We start from the raw sequence: 25,384 nt of genomic DNA on the forward strand, positions 1-25,384 counted from the left end.
GGCCTGTGCTACATAAAAATGACAGCAGAATTATGACATTTTAATTGCTTTGTGGATAACTAGGAAAATGGGTTTCCTAATAGTTCGTAGCGTAATTCAGGAAGAATCCCCGAAGGTTATCTAGTCCCAACTCCTGATAATAGCAGAGCACTTCAGTGGTCATTGAAGTGGCTCACGGCCTTCCCCAGTTGGATTTTGAATGTTTCCATGGTGAAAATGACAAAACCCCTTTGGACAGGCTGTTTCCAGTTCTTAACCCACCTTTGGAAATAATTTTTTCCTTATGTCCTGTTGGAGTTTATTTTGACAACGTATCTCATCTGGGGGAGCCCTGACCTGATCACTGTGTTTCAAATGCAGCCTCCATAGTGCTGAATAAAGAGAAATAATCGACTTTGTTGACCTGCTGGCTAAGCTTTTGCTAGTGCAGCCCAGTATGTGGTTAACCTTTGCCACAACAGGGTACACGGCTGTCTCACATTGAACTTACGGGCACCAAGATAGCTTCCCTGCTGGTCCTTCTCTGCAGAGCTGTTTTCCAGCCCTATCTGTCCTGTTGTATGGAGGTTTTTCTCTGTGATCTTACTGTGCAGATCTCTAGCATATGATTACCTTGGATGAAAAGAGCAAAGTGATTCAGAAAACTTTGAAACAAGCCCGCATTGAATTTCCTATTTCCTAGAGTGGTGTCCTAGTCCTCTGGGGTCCTTAAAAATCTGCAGTTTGTTGTCTTTCCATACTTTCCTCTCAGTCTGCTAAGGTTAACCTTGCCACACTTGCTTTCTACACATCCATGATCCTCCTCTTTGGAAGTTAAGAGTAAACACAGTAACAGCAAAACTTTTAAAAATTGAGAATATCAATGAGAAAGGAAAAGGACAAGAAGGCAGAAACATGGGATGCTTAGCTTTGCAGTTATTAGGACCCTGGCACACATAGTTGATTGCATAAACAATCAAAACAGAGACTATGAAACTAGCATATGTTACTAACATTAGAATAGTGCTGCCATGTCAGATAAAGCTCTTTTTAAAGTATATTTTCTTCCCTTTGTAATGATTTTGCTTTTGAAATTACTCTGTATGAAACTGTGTTTAATCATTACAAGTGTGACTATCCCTACACTGTTCAAATGCCTTCTCCTACTACATTTTATTTCTTATCAGGAACAGCACTCCAAACACTTGTCTCAGTGTTCATATCAAAGAAGACAAAATCCAGGCCTCTGAAGGACTGAATTGCTTTATGCATTTTTGTTCATCACAGAGAACAATCCCCATACTTACAAGTGCACTAGGTGTATTTGTAGTGCCTTGCCAATTGCAAGGAAATTTTTTCTACTTTTAACATTCTGCTTTGCTCATTCTTTCCTCCATTGTCATAACTGAATTCATAAAACAGTTCTTTTTTTTTGTTTTATAAATGAAACATTATTCAGGAAGAGAGCAAGAATGCATGCACAGAAGTCATTGAAGAGTCACCTGTATTGATAAAAGACCTCTTACTTTCAATAATGAAAAATAATAAACTTTGACATTATATGAAAAAGGTAAATTTATTGTTTGCTCACCTTAAAAATACCATTTCACCAAGCAAAGTAATTTTGGAGTAACTTCTTTCATATTCTTTTATAATAATTTAAAGACACACCTAATTAATGTATCATTTTAAGGATGAAGAAAATATGATGATAAGGTTCAAGAGTGAAGGTTAGGTTCAGTAGGTGCTCTTTATCCTACACAGCAGCTCTGAGAAAAAAATCTATTCTGTTCCTTTTTTCAAGTTCTTGCAGCAGGTTCTGAGTGTATTTTGCTATTTTATCCATCTCAAACACGCTAAGAGACTACTTTGTCATTATATCCGCCCCTAACAGCAGCAGATTATTAGACCTGGATTTAACAGAGTGAGATTGACCTGCAACAGTTTGAGAAATTGTAACAGTTAGAAAAGTTTGTGTGTCTGGGGTTCTTTGTCTGTGAAGACCTCCCACCCATTTTGTTCCCAGGTTTTCTTTCCAGCTATATAGAATAATACGTGAAAAATAATAAATGCAAAATTTTTCAGAATAAGTATAACCTGTTTCATGAATAATTTATTTCTGTCTTGTATGACTTCATTATGTCATGTATAACTAGCACTTTGTACTGTCAGGCTGAAAAGCTACAAAAATTGTTTAACCGTGCAGCATAAATTCATAACTTGTAATTTGAAAAGTGACATGATATTGCACAAGTTCTTGCATTCTCAAACATGCTTTCCCAGATAACTTACTTAGGATTTAAAACATACAAGACTTAGAGGTTTTTTTTCTTCAGTCATAGAGGTCTGCTTTTATAAAAACAAATTATATGTTTCATAATATTTACTGGCCTAACAGCTCTCATAAAGGAATGACTTTCAGACTCATTGGTCTTAATTCTGCAAGATAGCTAAAGCCATACCTCAATATTTCATCAGTTATGTCAGATACCTGATACATAGTAATATACCATCTTCTAAGTGAGGAAACTCCGGCACTACTCACAAAAATATTGTTCCCTAATTGCCTAAAGGAGTCAGTAACACAGCTGTGAGTTTGCTGTGGTTTGAAGCCCAAGGAGTGACATGGCCTATCTGGTACCTGCACATTTGGTTAGTTGGTTGGTTGTTCCAGTGGGAAGAAGATAAAAAGTTTTGTTCAAGACTGTATTTGCAGCTGCAACTATTTGTTTGTGTTTGTATTAGTGTTCTGTCATGCAGTTCCATAGGTGCTCACCAGACAATGTGTTTCTGGAGAAAATGTTCCTAGAAGGATGGTAAGTAAGTAGATGGATCAGTTTGTCTTAGGATGTCCTCCTGCAGAAAAAGCCTCCAGCCTTCCTCTTCTTACATCTCTCAAACTGTGCAACTGAGTTACAAGGTCCTGCCTTCAATACCTATGTAATGACCAATGACCTATGTAATCACAGAATTGTTTATACTGGAAAAGATCCTAAAGATCGAGTCCCACCCGAGTCCACCACTAAACCATCCCTAAGCATCTACATGTCTTTTAAAGACCTCCAGGGATGGGAACTCAACCACTTCCTTGGCCTTTATACTCCCAGCAGTCTCCAGGGATGTAATGACAAAGGGCTTTCTTTCTCACCAAAGTAGCAGGGAAAAAAATGCCAAGATAAAGAAGGATAAGGGTGTTTGCACTTAGACACCAGAATTAGGTGCCTGAAATTTCCCTTTAGAAGTTTTTTGAAGGCCACACTTCTCTCCATTGAATAGAGACAGAACCTGAGCACTTACTTTAATATTGCTTCCTTTTAACTTTTATGTTTGTGACAGGTACAGAGTAAATCTCATACTTTTTTTTTTTTTTCCCCCACAGTGTGAAATATGGTTTTCTAAGATTACTGTTCATGGTTACTAACAGTTGCTCCTCTGCACTGTTTAGAAACACCTGCATTCAGGGTCAACAATTTCATTACCCAGTCATAAATTCAGTTAAGAGCTATATGAACAGATCCTCACTGACTTGCCAGTGTGTCCAATAAGGAACAGAATCAGGATTAATTGTTAAGTTACACTCTAGTGTCCTTCCATCTCAGTGCTCCAAGCAAACTTAAAAACAACTTTCTGTTTTTGTTTTAACTGCCTCATTTTTTCCATCACAGTCTGGAGGCGAGGAGAATCATAGGCATTGATATGGATTTCTTTTTCTGGTAAATAGGATTTGTTTTGCATTTTAAACTGTTGAACAGGGTCTTTTTCTTTCAAACACATTTTTCCCTTTAAGCATACCATTATGTATATATCTCACAAATGCAGGGAAAAGATCACTATGCAGAAATGGGACATGAATGACATTTTGCTATCCTGTACCATCGTGGTTTTAAAAATAATATGTTTGTTCAGATTTTTCTCTTCACAAACTGTGATCCAAGAGCAAGGCAACCTCATGACAACCAACAATTACAGAACATCTCAGAAACAGTCTTTAAAGGATGAAGCCTCAGGCAAGTTCTGTTTCCTATAATGTCAGAAGAAAAGTTAATACAAAGTGAGTCTTCAAATGAACAGAAACTAATTTGATACTTGGCAGTAGCTAAGGAAGAGCTTAGTTCTTCTTTAACTTTTTGTTTTGCTTTTCCTCTTCCCACAGAGAGATTTTGTAGTTTTTTCATACTCCTTCATCAAACTTTTAAGGCAGAAGAGTTTAGATAAGACAAGTGATTCATTGAGCCAGACTTCCCAGGTGAAAAGAGTATGTTAAAATTACATATGAAGAATGCAGATAGGAGTTTTATATTCACCTATTCCCTACAACAGCCTGGCATGTGAGATTATGCAGGGATGCAAATTTGCTCTCTAAATTCCATTTTCACAGTCTTTGAACCAGCAGTAATACTGGGAATGCAGCTACTGCTCTTCTCCATTCAGTATGCAGGTCACTATAAAATTGCTGGTTCAGAACCTTCTCATATGACCTACCATCACCTCTTCATGTCAAAAAAAGTTGCTAAAGACATCAGTTCTGAGCCCAAAGAGGACAAATAAATGACTGCCATCATCCCTTTGTGGAGGGGTTAGCACATTGCTTCCTTGGGACACCTGACCTTGCAATGTCATTGCAACAAATTAATTCTGGCCTATAGGTAACTTATTTGTGTAGAAGTTGGCAGAAATTGGATGATTTATCAATCTCATCCTTCATTTGCAATTGTAAATAGAGTATTGAGTAGGCGAGTTCTATTTTCATCATACAAATTGACTGTCTGGTACAGAATTACTCAAATACTAATCCTAATTTGCACCCAGTGCAATACTGTTTAAGTCAATGGGTAAAGCTGGTTTTTTGACCTCACACAGCAATTGACCCATTTACTTTTCGCTGTGTTCTGTTTGATGCTTTATTTATTAGAAAGACTGCAGATAGCCTGCACTTGTAATCCCAAAGACGAAGAAGAAAATTTGAAGTCCTTTTCTGAGGCAGTGTTATACAGTTGAGTTCTGTGATCTTCATTGCTGAGGTGTGTTTTTCACCCATTAATTGATCTTACTCCTAGTCCAGGTTCTAAAGCAATGTATATTTCGCATGGTCAACACAGATCTTAGAGCCTTCTTCATCTTGCTGTGTTGCTGGAAGGATCTCTGGCATTAAAGATATAGTTGCATAAAAGGAAGGGTTTGGAATTGACTGCCTTTTTTTTTTTTTTTCAGCAAACGTGTTTAACTTTTTAGTGCATCTTCTTTTCTATCACCTTGGTTATTCTCCCTCATAGATTTCTTCTAATCTGTAATGATACCTAGATTCATTATTTACTTGAAAAATTTTCAAAAAAGTGCTTTGTGTTTTCTCTCATTATCTCAGCCCCCCTAGAAGGGATTCTTCTAGGTAACACTTGCAAATTCAGGTCACTAACATTCCTTAATTCCTCCAAAGATGTATTTCTTTAACTATGAAGTCTACACATTTGTGAAAACTGTTGGACAGCTTGCATTTTAGAACCTTGCTGGTTTGGTTGATGAACATTGTTTTGATAGTTCGAAAGTTTTCATGCAAAAAATTGCCCATATCATAGTATAAAATGATTTGGGTTGTAAGGGACCTTAAAGATCATCTAGTTTCAACTCCCCAGCTATGGTCAGGGATACCAACCACTGGACCAGGTTGTTCATAGTCCCTAGCCCTAGTTCATCATCCTAGCCTTGAAACACTTCCATGGATGGGACATCTACAACTTCTCTGGGCAGCCTGTTCTTATGCCTCACCACCATCACAGTAAGGAATTTCCTTCTAACATTTAACCTAAATCTCTCCTATTTTAGTTTAAAACCATTCTCCCTTGTCCTGTTGCTGTCTGCCTGTGTGAAAAGTTGCTCTCCACCTTTTTGATAAACTCCTTTAAGTACTGAAAAGCTGTAGTGAGGTCTTTCCAGAGTCTTCTCCCAACTGAACAACCTCAACTGAACTCACTCAGCCTGTCTTCATAGGAGAGGTCCTTCATGCCCCTCCTCTGGTTCTACTCCAACAGGTCCATGTCTTTCCTCTGCCCCAGATTTGGACATGGTTCTCCAGGTGAGGCTTCATGAAGATATAGCAGAGGGGCAGAATCACCTCCTTCGACCTGGTGGCCACACTCCTTTTGATGAGGCCCAGGGTGCAGTTGGCTTCCTGGGCTGCAAATGCACATTGCTGACCCCTGCCCAGCTTTTTATCCACCAGAAACCCATGTCTCTTAAAGCTTTACACGACATTTTCCTCTGGATTTTTTTTGGTTTATGATTTTTCAATAGCATTTCCCAGTGTGATAATCTGTGACTCTGTGTAATAATAATGAATTGGGAAAACACAATGCCATGTGGCTGATTTTTATAATGTAAGCAACATAACTCGCTAATCTTGTGCTGTTTACATGATTTTTACATGCAAGAATAAGTAACAAAAATAGTTGGTGGATTTTATGTATTCAAAGTTGAAAGATTAATCCTTACCCCAGCAGTTAAATACAAATCAGTAAGATAAGGGAAGATAGAAGTAAAATGATGAAGGTGAAGTCTGACACTTTAATTCCATTTTTTCTTCTTCCTCACTTTATCTGATCCCTCTTACAGTTTGTCCCCTAAAACAGGGTCCCACTCCCCCACCTTTTTTCCCTCTGTCTCCATAATGGATTTTGATTTGAATTGTAATATACATGGACTCACTGTCATAAAGCAAATAAAGGGAATGCTATAGAGCACTTGCCTACCATTTCACAGCTCTTCTTGTTCATGAATTTGTATCTTAAATTTATTGTTTTAATATCTCAAAGTCCAACAGCTTATTAACTGCTCTGACACTCCAAATACACTTTTTTTGATCATGTGTCACTCATTCTAATGCCTTTGTTTTTTGAAGGACCACTAAATCTTATAAGCAGAGGTTTAATTTCCTCCTTTGAAAGAAAAGGAAAAAAATTACTAAAGTACTTGATGTTGGCTCTATAGCAATGAGGTATTCATCTCTATTTCTGTCTGTTGAGATGCTTTTCAGGCTAATAATTGCGAATTGATCATTGTAAAAATCTATATTACAGCAACAAAAATGACATATGCATTGCAGTGATAGGATTTTAATATTGAAACCATTTTTTCATAGTAATATTGCATGGGGATGCATGAACTTTTCACACTTAAAATGTATTTTGAGAGTTTCAAGAATACTTAGTATTTCTAATTATTTCATGTAAATTTCAATTCCCCCACTTGAATTGTTTAGTTAATAAGTACTGGAATTTTAAAATTACATTCTCTCACATTTTCTTCATTATTATGATGAGAATTTTATCTTCTTTGGGCATTTATATTTCTGTAGGTAATAAGCATAGTCAGTTGTTGCAAATCTCCTGATTCTGAGCTGGTTTCTGCAGTTTTTCATTCTGTAAAATTAATTACAAAAGTTCAGTAGTAGAACAGTTGGTAAGAATCAGGTGTGGGGTGAGGGGCAGAATGAAGAAATTCAAAATGTGGAGAATTAACTGAAGGAGGAAGAACCTGAACAAGCACCTGAGCCACAGAGATTGAAAAGCTATTTCCTGTAGTCACAGATATAAAAGTGTTTCATGTTCAGCAGGAGAACATGGCAAGGTGGGTTTTGTGATAGGGTGGTCTCCATCAGATGGACATCTTACCTTTGGTCTACTGGGGTTCATTTCCACCAGAAGTTTACAACAACTAGGAAAAACTTTCTAAGTCTTGATTTTCTCCCACAGTGAGTGTGGTAGCAAACAGGCTAGCACCAGCCCTGGCAAAGCATGATACTCGAAGAGAGCATACACTTGGAGAGAAGTGTGGGTCTACACCATAGCTCCCAGTGGAGGCAGAGCCATCCTCACCAGCTGAAAAGTGTTAGAGGGGTGCTGCTCTCCACAGGATAGAACTCGTCTGGTCCATACATGGTTCCAGGTTGACTCTTGCCACGTGTGGGCCTGTGGAATCAGCCCGGGGCATCTGCTGCTCGTCAATTTGTGTGAACCAAAGCTGTGTTTCTACTTCAGTTTAGCTAGAAGTGTTGGAGCAAGAAAATAAATCCAACCCTCCTAAAAGTTTTGATGTTAAAGAAAAAGAGGTAGAGATAGGATGACCCTCCAAGAAGGGTATTTTAAGGAGAGGGCTCTGAATCTATGTGGGGCAGGCTTTGCATTTTCAATCCCTCTTCTGTTGTTCTTATATCTGTACTATTGGACACCATGGGTCATGCAGGGAATGGGAGCTGGGAGACTGATTCTCTCCTTTACACTTGAGTAGAGATGCCTGTCACGTACGCTGGTGTCATTCTGTACTGGGTGTCTGTGGTGGGCTGCTGGCAGCAGGGGCTGCAGGGCAGCCACTGCAAGGAGTGTCCAGGGCTGCTGCGTGCTGGACACAGCCAGTTCTGGGCCCTGCAGCCAAGGGAGTGGCATCTTAGGGAGAAGATACTTTAAAACGGGTAAAATGCTGCACATGCAGTGAGGATTGAGGGGAAAACATGAGAGAAACAGCCCTGAAGACACCAAAATGAGAGAAGGAGGAGGGAGAGAGGTGCCCCAGAACAGGAGCAGAGGTTCTCCTGCAGCCCCTGGAGGAGGCCATGGTGAGGCATGGGAAAAGTGTAAGGAGGAAGGAGTCATGCAGTGGGGCTCTTATGGACTGACTTCAATCTCCACTCCCTATCCTCTGTATCATGCAAGGAGGAGGAGGAGGGAGAGGAGCTGGGAATGAAGGACTGATGTGGAGCCTGGGAAAAAGGCAGGTTTGGGAGGGGGGCAGTTGTTTTTAGTTTTGTCTTTGTTTCTTACCATTCTATTGAATTGTTAAAACATTGAATTAATTTTCCACAAATCAAATCTGTTTTGCCTATGTCAGTAACTGGGGGGCAATTTTCCCGTCCTCATCTCAACCCATGAGCTTTCTCATCATATTTTCTCCCCTGTCCAGCTGAGCAGAGGGCTGAGTGAGCAGTTGGATGGGAGTTTGGCTGTTAACCACTACTGACCCACCACACCTAAAAGACAGAATTAGACATGGTCTCTAGTTCTGTCACTGATTGACTATCCATAACTTTTTGCTCTGTCTAAAAGATCTGCAAAGTTACTTCCCTTGCAGTAGCACCACAGGCATTAAGTATCTATAGTCTGTAAAGTGGCACCTCCTTGTTATTCTTCATAATTATGCAGTGAGTAAATGATATGTAGTGAGTGTAATAGATAGTGAGTTGAAGGTATTTTGTTAAACAATCAACAATATCACAAATACAGACTTAAGGAAGAAAATATTTCAGGTAAAAATGTGCCAGAATATGCCCCTTAGTAAATGTCTTTTATCTTGCTATTGACAAATGCTTAGCCACTTAGGAGAAGTACAATTATTTTATTAATAAGAATTAATACAAGCTATTGATACTAATTAATGATGCCATTGCAATTCAGATGAACCCTCTTCATTTTTAATGTTCAACTTAGCCATGATACCCAAGGCATTTTAAGACACTCACAAGATTAATTGTTTTTTAGGTGCAATTGCTATTTGTTCTGACTAGCAATGGCCTATTGACTTTCTGAGACAATGACATAAGATCAATGAGGATTTCGAGAAGATGAGTAAAGTAAGCCCACAAACACTGATGTCTTGAGTGACATAGATATTGTCACCTTTGCTACTTTGCTCTATGCAGCCAGAATGAGACAAAAGCTGTTACTGGTCAGTGTTGTCTTATAAGCCTCTGTGAAACAAAACAGGCAGAGCTCGGCCTACTTCAAAGACACTGCTTGATTAGTATCAGGTCAATCTCTTCCACTGACACTGAAAAGACACTGAGCTTAGATTATTAGTGGAGGCAGAAGCTGCTCTAGTCCCTTATATTCATGTGATTGGAAAAAGCATACACAGATGAGGGCTGCTATGCCAGGGCAACATATTTCCTGTTCCAGTATGTATTTCTGAACCTAGTGTATATGGTGCATCCTGTTCTGATGTGGGTCTTGGCACTGGCACATGTGCTGAAGTTCTGTGACAAAGAATATAGAATGTATTCGTTTATTGAGGTTTCTTTTTCTTTCCAACCATCCCTTGCACTCTGTACTTTTAAGAAGCAGAATTGTGTACTCCTTCAGTGTGAAGAAATACTGCCTATTAGCTGTGACTGTAGTGAAGGTTTCTGACTCTGACTGCAGGAAACTGGTATTGCTGATAGAACGTAGCCTACAATGTTGTGAGTCCTCACAGGAAAAAGCTTTCCAATATTTCTATCTTTACACCAGATCAGTTACATTTGAAAAGTTTCAAATCATGTTTCCTCATAATAGTGCAAATCAGTCAGCTGCTTCAGTACATAGGTGTGGTTTTGGGGATATGAAATGGAGAGTTACTAAAGCCAAGGGAATTGTGGACATCAAATATGGAAATCTGTGTGAGCTTATTGACATGGGATTTTGGTAAGTTTTAGGAAGTAGCGGCATAGGAACTGTGCTTCTTTTCCCTTTTTTTTTTTTTTTTTAAATAGTACATTTGAGGAGGACATGCTATTGGGGAGCCTGTAAAAGTAGCACAGTGAAGGCACACAGAAGACAAATGACAAAGATGGGGAGTAGGACAGTGCTCAGAAGGCAGTGGTTGAAGTTAGGAACAAAGTGCAAAAAGAAAATGCCGAAGTTTCATGACTGTCACAGTTTCACTCTTAAGTCTGAAAGGATTCCTGACACCCATGGGTTTCTTCTGTCTTGCTTTCACGGCTTATCCCTCCCCACTGCTGTTCAATTCCCCTGCCCGCAGCCCCACAGAATTCCGTGCTCTGCCACCTGCAGGTCCCTGGGAAAATTCCTCTTTCCTGTCTCAAGCTGTGACTCATTTTCCAAGATGCGCCTGTCAGCATCTGGTAGGGTAGTATGAGAGGTGCTGGAACCTGTTCCGGGTGAAAAACCAGGGAAACAGGGAGCCCGTAGAGCTCCCGTACCTACTACAAAGGAGCTGCTTATTTAAAGCAGTGAGGCTGTGTTAGCAAGTCACTCGCCCTCATCTCGTTTTGAGCTACCTTAGGACTCTCTGCTGGCTGCTGCACTGCCTAATCTGGGCATGCCCTGTCTAATCCCTCACCTGAGCACAGGGAGAGTCTCAGTGTGCTGTACACACACTGTGCAATAGCCATGATTGCACAGCTCTGGTGTTATCAAGTGGTTCTTCCTTATGTTAGCTGAGTGAAGAGAGGCAGTAACAAACTGAATTCGTACAGTTCTCTCCTAGATGTAAAAATGTATTTGATGTGTCTGTTAACTACAGGGTTCAAATGTATATGATATTTAGCATGGGGACAAAAAAAAGCAAAGACAAAAAGGAAATACGAAGTTTTGTCTGAAGCAAAGTCATCCCCTTAATCTCCTGTAATTATGTGTCTAACAAATATTTCAAACAATAATAGGCTGAGTTTTGAGAGTTCTATAAATGTTATTTGTAAAGAAAAATATTTATAAACGTTGTGGTTTTAAAAGTGTGAATTTATTTAAATGAAAGATACGCACTTACAATCTCAATGCCATTAAAGTTTGCTGTAAGAATAAATATCCAGTTGCAATGTGTCAAGCACATAAATGAGAAGGATGGTCATGCATGTGAAGAAAACTGCATTGTTCTGCTGCTTCTGAAGTAAATTACAAAAATCACAGAGTAATTAGTATAACTTGGAGATTAGAAATGTATCTCTTTATTCTTACTAATATATTTGCCCTTCTTAATTATAAAGATTTGAATCTTATTTTAAAATAATTTCCTACAAAATATTCTTGGGGATAGATGCTGCATGTTAATTCTGAATGGATTATTTGCCTAACCTTATGAAAGAGATAAATAGCTTCTATTTGATAGAACCCAATTTTAAGAAAAGTATTTAGGATATCTGGTAAAAATACTGATGCCTATATAGGAAAAAGGGACTCACATCTAGTTTAGCTGGTTTTATCTGTCATGCATAGGCCTTTACACACAAGAGTTGCATTTCTGTTGATGTCAGTTACTGTATGTAAAAAATATAGACAATACAGAATTTCAGATAAACTTTTTCCATATTTTTGTAAAACTCTTAATTTAGTTCAATATCAGTTCTCTTGTGAGTCTGTAACAAGAATCTTGACTGATTCACAGAGTCACGGAATAGTTGTGGTAGGAAGGGACCTCTCGAGATCATCCTGTTCAATCACCAGCTCAGGGCAGGGGCAGCTATAGCAAGTTGCCCAGGTCTGTGTCCAGGCACAGTGTAGATATCTGCTCAGATGGAGACCTCATAATTTCTCTTGGCCACCTATGCCAGTTTCTGATCATGCTCACAGTAAAAAAAAAAAGTGTTGTCTTGTGTTCCAATGTAACTTCATGTGTTTCATCTTGTGCCATTGCCTCTTCTTAGTCACTATGGAGAAGAACCTGTCTCTCATCTTTATTTCCATCCATCAGGTATTTAAATACATTGGTAACACTCTTCTGATCATTCTCTTCGCTGGCTAAACAGTCCTGTCTCTCCCAACATATCCTCTATGAAAGATGCTCCAGTCCCTTAAACTGTTTTCTTTCACTGGACTCACTCCAGCAAATTTCCATCTTGCACTGGGGATCTCAATGGTCCAGATGTAGCCTCAGCAGTGCTGAGTTGCAGGTACACTGGCAGTTTCGTCTGCTGAATTCCAACAGGTTGAAGATAATTGGGGACAGCATCTCTGATTTGGGAGGAAATCTGAATGCTGTTTTGAGAGAAAAAAAGTTAATGCTTTGAATGAGTGGAAGCAGGACACATCCAAACACCAGTGGAACAAAATAGGATGAACATTCCTATACAATGAAGGAAATGAGTGGAAAACAAAGCTTCTAGAGAGGCCTCTGTGCTCCCAGGAAGCCCTGTCTTCCACATAAAGAAAGCCATTTTATATGTCTAGGTGGTCAACAAAAACAAGATGTGGTGTGTAACAGCAAGTATCAACAGGCAAGTGTTGACACTGTGTAGAGTGCAGTCTGTTCTTTAAATAGCACCATTTTTGCTCTGTTCCCTGCACAGGGTTCTGTGAATATTGCACTCAACTATTTTTTTTTTCTATGAACTGTGATGACATTAAAATAAACCCCAGATTTTCTTTACAATTTTGAGCTCAATACTTCCCATCAGGGTAGTATGTTTATTCATGACGATGTCTCTGAATCCCAGCAAAGCAGGAAACTGGGGTTGAAGATGCTTCATTCTCCTCCTGGCAAGGGACAGTTGGTTGTACATATAGACTGCTGTAGTAGATGAAAAGTAGCTGTAAGAAACCTAACAAAATATGAAATACAGGCTAGAAATAAAAATGAGTAACTACTAAATTTGTCATTCTTAGGGGAAAAAAACTCAAGTACACAACATTTGCAAGCAGCAATTTTATTCAGAATCCCCAAGGTACAGTAGTACTATTGAAAATGTCTCACTTAGGCAAGCTTCACTGCTTTTAAAAGGCAGAAAAAGTCAGTGAACATCTGGCTGAGATCTATTATCAACATAATCCTTACACTGCTTTTGTCCCCTCATTCAGTTATCCAGAGGCTCTATCTTCTTAGCAGTATCTCTTTATCTTTGGTCTCCATAGGCTTTTCCATCTTCTGATGACAAAAAGGACCAAGCTTCAAATGCCAGTATTCAGCGATAAGAACTGAGTGTGGATGCCACGTATGTATCCTTGAATTTCAATGTGGCTGACAGTTAGAAATTGGAATATCAGAAATAACGATGGGAACTGGGATATTAGCAGTAATATAATTTAATTGATTTTATGATCTTAACTTACCCAGGATTTACAGAAGCAGCTATATGCCAATGATTAAATGGATCTCTCTGCTGTTTTGTAAAAGTATTTACTTTGTATTTACAGATAGTTTTTACTTCATATGGGGTTTTGTATCTGATATGTCTTCATATTTTTCTTTAAAACAATCCTTCCTTCACTGAAGAATGTAATCATGATCTAGTGGTGTCTGCATGATCAAATTTTAATCTAGTTAGTTTTGTTTATTCAGCTATTATAGCCTATCAAAATGAGATCTTGAGTAGAGCAATTATTCCGAAGGAAGAGTGTCTAGCTTTTAAAAACTGATATTGTATATATTCTACTTGTTAGTTGGAATTTTTATTAGCTTGGGCATCTGCCTGGACTTGACAAGCACAACCATGAATCAAATGACACGATAAATAATATTGCTATTTGATGGAGATGAGAAAAACAAAACAGCCATAATTAATTCCTAAAGAACAGTAACAGTTTGTAGTCTTTTTCCCTGTGGGGGATGTATGTGTAAATAGCTCCTTCTCCTGCAGTTGTTTGCACTCACAGTTTGAAATTATTTGGGATTGCTGGGAAGCACGGATTCGGAATGAGCCAATATGGTGGTGTTTGTGTTAGCTGTGCCTTGTGCTGCCAGGCCCTTGCTTGCCATGCTGGCCTGGTGCTGCCAAGGTCACCTGAGAGCACCCTGTACTTGCCACTCTTCCAAGACACTACCCATGCAGATTATTGTGTTTAGAACAGAACATTTAAAAAGAGGTCCTTCACCTAATTGTTCTAAATTGTCATATGTGTAGGAGCAGAAAAGAGTCAAACTATTTCTTCAAGCAGGGAAATGAAAAAAAAATGGATTTTAAGTGCTTAGGAGGTTCTTGGATACAGTGATGGCAGATACCACAGAATTACATGGATGCATAGGGTGAAATAAAATGCATGTAAAAAATGAACAGTGGACAGCAGTATGGATTTTGGATCTTTCGCTTCCAGACTTTGACTTCTGCAGTTTTTCTTCAGTAAAGTCATTGGATAAATTTACCCTGAATTTGCATTCCTAATGATGATGAGGTTTTTTTGTTGACTGCTCATCCTTTTCTGAGGTAAGAAATTTTTTTCTATTCTTTAAGGAAAGCAAATTCTGGTTAATAATATCTGCCAAGTCTTAACATTTTTTATGTTATTGGCAAAATCCTGTAGGGATTAAGATATGAAAACTTTTATTTGAACTCTTTTTCTCTGCTGGATTTTGTCACTCATGTCTCCCTACTGTATCAATATTTTGTGTGATGTATAGCAGCATTGCTTTCCCTGACAAAGCTAAAGAAATCAAAACTGAGAAAAACAGCAAATATGTCACATCCTTGAGGCAGAGCTGAAGGGAAACCTTTCAGAAACCAGAAACAAGTTGGTTGCATTTAATTATTCTAGGTCCTTCAAGATAAAATCCATCATATTTTTATGTTCTGAGGTTATGAATGTCTATTTGTTGAGTGCACATGAAAAGGAAACACTTGGATTTAGCATGAAAGCACAGAGATTTAAGAATATCCTGATCAATGTGCTGAGATTGTTTGATGCAAGTCCAGAAAAAACATCAGCTATACGACTGATGCAGCCTATACAGTGACTGGTGAGACAAATTGTTCTGCTGACCAAAGAGAAGTTTGGGTCAAAAAGGTCTACCTCTGACATATTTTCTTACGATATTTCATTTTCAGCTTTGCCAGCCACTTGACAAGTTAAACTCCCTTTGTACTGTTATAAAATAGTGAGTTAAAAATGAACATCTGGAACCATAGGCAAATCTGGGGCATTGTTTAAAGTATTACAAATTTGCAGTATCATAGACTATTGTAACATATTGACGTCAAATCATTTTCATGAGGACAAATGGTCCTCCCTATTGCACATACCTTGCACACTGGCCATGGGTAGGTGCCACAACTTCCTGTTCTAGATAACATCTATAAAATATTTTGTACTGTAATGTATTGTTTGGGTGAATTCCAGTTGGGAAGGATTGAAGTCAGCTAAAAGCAGTTACAATATAATTGTAAATAGAATTTGTGCTTTGTGGTGAGTACTTTTAGTGTGCTTCCTTGCTGTCATGTCTCCTGTTTTTGTTTATCAGATACAAATTTTGGGAGAGAAGAGACCTCTTCACCCACATCACAGAATGACTACACCAGGCTTCCTTTCTGTTTGTATTTGTGGGTGAAAACTGTTTTACCTTCTGAGCTGTGTTTTGTTACCTTTCCTTTGCCGTATGGGAAATAGGGAGTAAGCAGAGAAAAGGTTGCAGCTGATTGGTTCTGATCCAAAGGAGATCTCCTATACTGACTGTATTCAAGCAAGGCAAGCTGGTTCCTGCAGATTTTCAGTCTCCTAGGAATTGCTTAATTATCATGATATCTGACACTAGACTTTCACATCAAGTTTAGATTTCCTTTCTCAGCGACCTTCATATCTTTCTTTGCATATATTCATTGGCTTTTATGCTACTTTTTACCCCTCTGGCTTTGCAGTAGCCATTTTCCTACTTTCCTCTCAGGCTAACTGCATGCCAAATCCCATGTCGTTCACAGCATACAGAATAACTCTTTTAAAAATGGGTCAGAAGGCTCTGATGGCCTCTTCCTCCAGTTCAGTTCTTTCATGCATCATACCAAAAATCAGCAGATATCTAACGCCTAGACACAACAGCATTTAGAGGAATATCTAATTCATTAATGTACGTTAAGAAAAGCAACAGCAAAATGGTTTTTTCATAATTTACTTTTGTCTGTTAAGTTTTTGTTCTTGGTTGTTGCTGCGGAGTTGTCCTGTCCTGTCTGAAATGGCAGAGCTGCCCAGAGCGCTTCCCTGTGTGCCCACCTCCATGCTGACACTGCAGTGAGAGATGTGGCAGCTCATCTCTCCAGGAGAATGTCTCTGACTCTTAGCACCTTGCAATTTAAAACCATTTTGGAATTACCTTGCGCTGAAAAGGGGAGCACCCTCCTTTCCCTTATGAATTTCTGTGTGAAAATTGCCTTGCCAGACAGTACATGTCTCAGATGCTTCCTGCTCTTTATGCTGGGTTGGTCCAACAAGATCCAGAAATGAGGAATTGTGGATGGATGAACGATTTCCTCTTCTGTTTATGCTATTTCTGTAATAGAGTTTCGGTAATAGGTTGTGCAGTGACAAGGTTTATGAAAGAAAGGCAGGGAAATGTGACATTGCTGTGGCCCTGTAATGTCGTTTGAGACCTGTAGGATACTGCTCTAATGCCAGTTGCTATTACTGATACCAGTTGCAATTGAGGATCTTCTGTAAGTTCTGTATTCATCTGCTAACCTTTGGCTGATGTCTTTGAGACCGTAGGGCATCCATCTAAAATGAAATTGAGCAGCTTTGTGTGGGCACCAAATTAACCTTTGTTATCTGAAGTGAGACCTTGTGTATCTAGTGCATAGGTGGTCACCTCTATTTAGGTATCTATGGTCTGGACCTGAATCCTGCCCCATATGTCTTGTAGCTAACCTACATGCCAACTTAGTGACTGCTTTGAGGAGTTATACTGCCTGAACCTGTGTCCCACATCCAGAAGACTCAAAATAAGACAGTGAAGCCAAGGGAGAGAAGCAGGAGCAAGAACAGTTGAGAGACTTTCCCCTTCCAGCTGGCTTCTCTCCATGCTGCTGTGTGAAAGCTGAGTCCCAGGGCAATGCAGGCCTACGTGGAGGTGGGCAGTGGTGTAAACAAGTGACAGTAAATGTGTCTTGGAGCTACAAAACCCCTAAACCATTGGAAAGTATGGGAATGGTTGTACCTTCCTCCAGTACAACTTTCTTTGCCTCTTGATAGGACTTCAACAGGATATTTGGCTAATTCTTCCCACTCTCCCCTGGGGCAAACAAATGTGCCGTCGCATCTGCTTAAATAAACACACTTTCACTGAGACAACCAAATAGTTAGAAATTGAGAGCTTATTTGGGTTACTTGGTTGATTTTTTCTTCTTTAATAGTGTATAATAGAAATGCAAGCCCGTAAAGTATATTTATTTGCCAATTTGAACTGTACAACATAGGTCTGCTAGTCCTACCATGAGTTTCTTTAGGCTGGCATTTTCAGGTGATTGCCTGCTACCCACCCTGCTGCCACCAAACCACTGGCTGTATTTCAGTATTTAGTGTATTCTTTTTATATAACACTGTAACTTAATGACTGCAACACCACGTTTTTTTTCCATGGTGCTTATAGGCTGCTGAAAACACAGATTATTCTTCAGCGTGAGCTCTGATCATTCTTCTAGACAGTACGTTTTCAGATGCCATCTTTAATTTGTGACATTAATACTGAACTTGATCACTGTTCAGTGGTTTTACTGAAGTATTTACATATAGATTGGTGAAGTATTTTTTCTAGAGTATTGAAAGCTCTCCAGGCCAAATTGGAATCATAAACTAAACCACAGTATCTGTATGACATGAATATGATTTTTGCTTATGAAATTGCCTTGGAGGTTTACTTTCAAAGCAAATTGAGTGCATTTCCTTGGCTTCATACATTTAGCTCTGAACTATGTGGAGAATGACTCGGCAAGTGAGTGTTTTGAATGAGCAGTGGTGAGTGTATTCTGAGAATTGTTTTTTTCCACATCAGCACCCTTTTAAGGAAGATGAACAATTTCAGTGAGTTTTACCAAAAAATTACATTTTAAAATGATGAACTAATTAGTTAAGACCTACATTACTTTATTATGGATAAAAACCCCTTTCCCAGAGCGATAGCTTAGTTACATAAAGTACCCTTTCATTTTATATTAAAATAAAAAGATAGACTTGTTATACAAAACTTGAACCACTACTATTAATTATCTGATTTCAAGATCACCTCTGGCTGTTAAAAAGATTTATATTAATCTGTACTTGATAGATTCAGAAGGATTAAAGGAGTGAAGGAGAGCAAATAAAAAGAGAACATCTTCCTGTCTTCATTGTTAGATGACCTTGTGCCATGGTACGCTTAAATTGCTTACTTCCTATAACTCTATAAAGTTCTGTGTTTTCATTTCTGGATTAGATTGAAGTGTCAACTGTTTTTGATGAATTACACTAGTAATATATGTTCATGTTCTTCTTTGCTCTTTTTTATTTATATATGTCCAGTACAATTTAGTTCATCTAAAGAAGCTTTTAGGAAAGATCTTTTTTTTTAATTACAGTTTTAGCAAAGTATTTTTTTTCAAATTCCTTTACTGTTGTTCTGAAAACATAAAGTGTATATTCAGCTGTTTAAAAAAAACCCCAAATGAAAAGTTTATGTCAAATGTCCTGGTTTTCCATGTTCTGAAATTCAAAATATTTTGTGGGGAAAAGAAGAGACTTGTGCAAGAAAAAAAAAAGACAAGTTATTGTAGTTAGTAATTTAAACCTTTACCCTTTAACTTCATCTGTGTGAAACACTACTGAAATAAGGTCTCCCTCCTAGAGCAAAGGGTTAGCCTTACCTTTAGAACTGGGGTCTTATTCATTTATTGCTGAAAGGTGCAGAGGGGAGCAGAGCTTTAAGTGCTTTACTTCCGTTATTGAAGATTCTCACTGATGCAGAACTTGAAAGCAAATAAAATCAAGACACATTTATATACAGTAGGTGTGCTACTGACTGGAATTAAAAAGGACAAGCCATACATACACTGGTTTCTAGGCTCATATCACAAGAGACAGAGGTATCTCTAGTCAAGTGTATTTTGTGCTGATTAAGTGACATTAATAGAGCTAAGCTATACTATTAAATGTGTATATTTTTCATGTGAAAGCTGTATAAAGAGCAACAGCTTCTCTATACATTAGATAGCTTGATGTGTTCAACTGCGGTTAACATTTTATGTGTAAGCAAAAGAACAAAGTAATTTAGTATAACCATCAATAAAGGACATGATTGTATTTCTTCTTAACACTGGGATTTTAAATGAAGAGAGTTGTGTTGTTTTCAGGTTTTGTTTTGTCATAAAGAAAACTCTAATCTGAGAGAAATGCTTATTTTTCTGAAAGAACAGAATGAACTCAGAGATGTCTGAGCACATGAAATCTGTTTTTGCAACTTTGATATTGTGAAAAATACTAAACAAGTCTAATAAAAATGTCCAAGTATTAGATATATATTTTACATATTTCATCATTTTAGGAGCTGTCATGAGGGAATTAAGTGCGCTATACCATGCAGGGGAAGTGGTACCTTATGATATCTGGTGTACATGGTTCTCATCTTTTTCTCCAATAGCTCACAGGACTGTGAGCACATACTACAGTGAGAATAAAAACAACCATAAAGGGTTAAGTATCAGAAGAAGTTTTATATCAGTGCTTACTGAATCTCATGAATATCAAGAGCTTTTTGTATCTTTGTCAAACCAGTCCATGCTTTCTCTTGTGGCTTTAAGCAGCTTCTCTGACTATTGTATTTCTGTATCCCACTGTGTGCTGTGCCATCTCAAACAGAACTGGAGCTGCAGTTCCAGTACAAATGGTGATAAGGAAGTACCTGCCCTCCTATCTGTTGTTTCCAAATACAACATTTGATTGACCGGACCAGTTCCTCAAACTGTATAGCAATGGCCACCTGTCATTTAACATTGTTGTTACTGGCTTTGGCTGCGTTGCATTTTTCTTTCCAAAACAGTACAGAATCTTGAATGAAAAAAAACGTGATAAAATTTGCTCACAAAATGAGACATCTAAACAGAAGTGATTAACAACACTGTCCTGTGCAATGTATTACTATGGTTCAAATACAGGAGTAAATTGGGAGATGTAGTCCTCTGCTTTTAGCAAAAGACTTTCTATTGTGGACTTCACTGATTAAGGTGATTAGAGTGACTTCACTGATTAGAGGTAGTGTGCTTTTGCTGGCTATTGGTGTATTGTTTTGTTTCTTTTTCCAGTTTTTTTAAAATTACAGCCATAGCTTTCTGACAAAAATATGTTGCCATGGAGAAAACACATGGGAAGGGTTGGCTCTAGGAACACCATTTTGGGCAGCTCAAAAGCCAATTGCTCCATTCCTGGGAAATGGGTTAATAAAGTCCTGTAAGACTTTATCAAGTAGATGTGAAAGATGGTAGTTGTTAATGTTGTAATGTAAGTTGTTAATGCTGTAAGCTATAACACTGCCAAGATAGTAAAAGTCCTCTGACCTGAACCACCCCACCTTGCCTTATTTTGGTAGTATGAGCTTAGATTGTTAGCTGGGGGATGGAGAAGGGAAGAAGCCAAGGACCAGCTTGGGGAGGAAGATTTGCATAGATTTTCTCAGCTGTTAGTGGGAAGACAGAAAGAGAAGTGTCCTTAGAAGAATGTTCTTCACAAGGGCCCATGTCAACAGTCTGACGTAATAGAGAGGAACACTCTCTGGCATGGTAGCTTAACTTTATGTAGTTATAACTTTTCAGGATGCTTCTTGGGATGTTTTTGGCCCAGGCAAACTGTCTATCCAAAAATTACACCCAAAATTACACTCGAGGTATGTTTCCCATCTTACTGCTTGAACTGGCCTGAAAGTACAAATGAGTCCTTCTAGAACTGTAAATATCTCTTCAAACCCAGTGCCTCTTGTAATTTCTAATTTCCAGTTTGTGAAATATGGAGGTGGAATGGCAGTGAAAGAAGCAACTGCCCGAGCATCTTGCAGTGTCTGCTAAGGATGATGTGTTGCCACAATACCTTTCACTCACCTGGGATGAACTGGGAAAGGTGGCTGTGAGATGGGGATAGCAGGATTGTCTTTCTCCCAGAGTGTAGTAAATGGAGAAAACTTTGTCTAAAAACAAGTGTTTCCAATTGTTTTAAACCTTTCAGGAATGGGAAAGTCAGCCATGACGAATGTGGCTTGAACCAGTGCATGGTATCATGCTGCTTTGGTTTCACCCTGAAAACCCTCTGCTTTCTTTGCAGAGTTTTTGTTACATCTGCTAGGGATATATTCTGATATCACCCTATTTCTAATTTAATTTCATTATCTGCTTGCACTTTTTGTATCTTTGTGCTCATTTATCTTAAATTAATTGTATAAATTTTCTGTTCTCCCTCTGCACCTGAAATTTTACACTGCTTATGTATCCTTTTTATTTATCTCTCAATATCTTTTTCTCAATCCTGTTTTTATTTGCTATGGTTTTTTCTCATCCTAGTGTACATATTGTTGGATAGTATGTATCACCCTTGGATATGCTGTAACTGCTTTGTGAACAGTTTCCATTTCCTCCGTTGTCCTTCCCTCCTCCCACACCTCCCATTAGACGCTTAACCCACTGGATTGCCTCCAGCACTTCCCCATTCTTCTACGTTCAAAGTCCTTGGGGGTTTTTTATTCCTCTTGTAGGTTCAGTCTGCAGTAATGAATCCAACTGGATTATGGTCATTAGTGAGTCCTCCACCTCTGTCTCCTAACAGCTGCACTGTTGAAAGTAAGAACTTTCGTCTTTTTTTGCCACCTTTTAATACATTGAGGATATAGTACATGACTGTTGCTTGATTTATTTCTCTCATTGTGTCCCTGTTCCTGTGTCTGGGTAGCTGAAATCTCCTCTTATTAGTTTTGACATTTTTCTATATCTCATAATCTTCTTGTTCTTTCTGATCCTATTTTTTTCTGTTTTATATCCAGTCCGTACTGCCACCTTGCTCCCCCTATTGCCTTGAATTTTGAGCTATGATGATCCTTTCAAACAACCGCAAAAACTTTTGGCTTCTTCAAAGTTTTTGCCTGTTGGAAATAAAGAGTTTTGAACCAAGCCATTACTACCTGTGTGCCTTAGCAGAGCACATTCCCCTGCCCACAGCTCCGTCCCACAGCGTTCTCGGTGCTCTGGCCCCAAATCAAGCAATTAAGCACATGCTCAAGTTCAATCACGTGAGGAGCACCATTAACTCACCAGGACTACTTTCATGCTTAAAGCCGGCACAGGACTAGACGCTTTGCTAAATCAATGTTGGAGCTGTGATTTTAATGCAGCTTGGATAATGAAGGCTGTACGTCCCGAGACATGAGAGGTGCACAGCAACTCATTCTGGTAGACATGTGGGTGTGGAGGCAGGCAATTCAATCCCACATCTAGGTCTTAATAGCGAGCATGTCTGTGTGCATTTGCGTACACACAGGATTGCAGGGAGCACGGCACTGTGTTTGAGAATATCAAGCAAATTGTAAAAGCAAATGTAAAGAATCTAGGCCTTATTCATTGCCTCTAGGTGCAGTAAAAAATTCCCAATGACTTTAGTAGGCACAGTTTAGGGACTAAGACAAACACTGCAACAGCATTTATCAAACAGCTCCATACCATGGACATACCTCTTACTGCAGTCTGACTCTACCATGTCTTACACTGTATGTACAAACTTTACAGAGTGGTAGGTTGACTTAGCGTCCTTCTTCTGGGTTATGTTAATACATGAAAAAATATTTAATGAAGCATTTATAAGTCATCTAATTTTCCTAACCTTTATCCTATCTCCTGCTCAGAGTCTTTAAACATTACAGTAATAATCCTACTGAGCATTTAGATAATTATGTACCAACCCTTTCCATAGATGACTTAGCAAATAGTGGGTTTTCCTATTGTATTTTAGTTGTAGGGTGAACATTGTCAAAATTAATACCCATATGTCTTGTAGTTTTCAATAATGTTTTAAAGAAAATTAAATCACCTCTGAAAACCGAATTCTCAGGGTGAAATTGCATATTGTCATAGACATGATGTGTCACATTCATTTTGTTACAAATGAGTATATCAGCTTAGATTTTTAGCATGGCTTATGCTTTCCAAATTCAAGTTTTAAAGGTTCACTCTGAATAGTCTTCCAGCAAAATGCATCTGGAGAGACAGTTGGATCTCATTTATAAACCTCTCTCCCTTTCTGCCTTATGCCATAATAAATGTTCTCAACGGTAAGATTTTAGATGAGATCAATTGTACTTCCCGCTTATCCCCTTTTCTACTGGCAAGTTTAAAAAAAACATGATTTCTTTTTCACAGCATTTAAAAAGGGAGGACTCGATTCATTTTTTAAAGTAGATAATTTAATAGTCTTGAATTACTGCTTGAATTCCATCTGTAGGTTGGCATTTATTACAACAAGCAAAAATAAGACGACTGCTCACATCACAGCTTCTTTCCTTCACTGCCAAGAACTATTTGCCATATCAAACAAACTTGTTTGCAAACTTTTCTTTTTTAATATGTTGTCATTTTTAATAGTTATGTTTGACAGGTGACTGCAAAAACTGAAGTCCTAAAATAAATGAAGAGCTCTAGATTCAAAGTATTCATTTTTTAATAATTCTGGCTTGAGGAAAACTTTTAAATCTTTATCTTTGGAATAAATTTCTTAAAATATGTGCTATTCTTTTTAAAGTGAAGTAATTTACATCTCATGGCATAGTGAATAAGAAAATCCAGATGCAGACATATAAAACACATCCAAAAATATATCCCCCAATGACAGCAATGTCTGTTCTTAGTATGTGATGCTATCACTGACTGATTATACTTTTTTAATTAAGAGTTACCCAAGAGATGCATAACTTAAACAACACATTCTCTAAAAGAAACTGGAGAGGGAAACATCCCTATTATATGACCACAGGGTTCATTTTCCCAGGCTATCAGCAGAGTTTGAATACTCTTTAGTCCTCCTAGCAAATATCCAAAATCCTGTTTGCACATTCATTCCAGGAGGACTCTGCCTGAGCAAGTGGGGCTCCTGAAAGAAAGTGATTTTGTCAAGCTCTGACAAAACGTTAGCTAAGAGTTAGTGTGCAGTGCCACTTCATGATGAATTGGGAGGTGACAGTTGGCAGCTTTCTAAGGGAAGGTCTGAGGTTTAGCTACACAATGAGCTTTCTGAGATATACAGACATACAGCAGAGCAATGGCAAGAGGGGACAATCAAGTTACTTCATTCCTAGGTCAAAGCACTTTCCCTCTGCTCATATAAATAGGAATCTCTCTCTTGCAGATGGGTACCATAATGGAAAAACACCTCACAGTGTTTTTCCCTAATCACATAAATCAGTATAATATACATCTCTCTTGGCTGAAATGTCAGCTTTGTGCAAAATCAAATCTATTTTATGTTTCTGATCATAATGCAAAATTAATTGAATTTCATGTCAATGAGACTGCAGGTGTGGAATGACTCCCATCTAACAGAACCGCAGTCACAGTTTTTAAGGCAGATTCATCAGAAATCAATGTTATAGAGGTAATGGTGGTGTGATAACATCCAGCAGGTGGCCTAGAGAAGGAACTGCAAGGCATGGGGGAAAATACTAAATTGCCATCCTCTTCAATAAGAAGAAAAGGTGGAAAGGAAACAGGGAAGAGGAATCTTGCAGCAAGTGTCTTTCTGCTGAAAAAACGCTGCCAGCATTTCATTAATTTTGCTACCAGCAGTCTCAGTAAATGCAAGTGCTAGAGAGACCATGAGGAGTGGAGGGAAAACTGTCTGTTAAAGAAATACCTTACATTTAAGTGATGTTAAATAGAATTTAGTGTAAGAAGGTGTAGAAGCAGTTTCTGCTGGGCAGATCATGAAAATACTCCTTCATAAAATCTTACAACACA

At 38.4% G+C, this 25,384-nt stretch overlaps 1 long non-coding RNA gene across 1 annotated transcript in view; it reads left to right on the top strand.

The window, feature by feature from the left end:
* The window catches only part of LOC120411644, a 45,084-nt gene that overhangs the window by 9,564 nt on the left and 10,136 nt on the right, over positions 1 to 25,384 (top strand). The window contains exons 3-4 of the long non-coding RNA XR_005604101.1: positions 13,587 to 13,666; positions 14,766 to 14,875. This is a non-coding gene — a long non-coding RNA (uncharacterized LOC120411644). The remainder of the gene's footprint in view (positions 1 to 13,586; positions 13,667 to 14,765; positions 14,876 to 25,384) is intronic.

The sequence above is a fragment of the Corvus cornix genome, chromosome 1 (genome assembly GCF_000738735.6).
Source record: "Corvus cornix cornix isolate S_Up_H32 chromosome 1, ASM73873v5, whole genome shotgun sequence".
NCBI classification, from domain to species: Eukaryota; Metazoa; Chordata; class Aves; order Passeriformes; family Corvidae; genus Corvus; species Corvus cornix.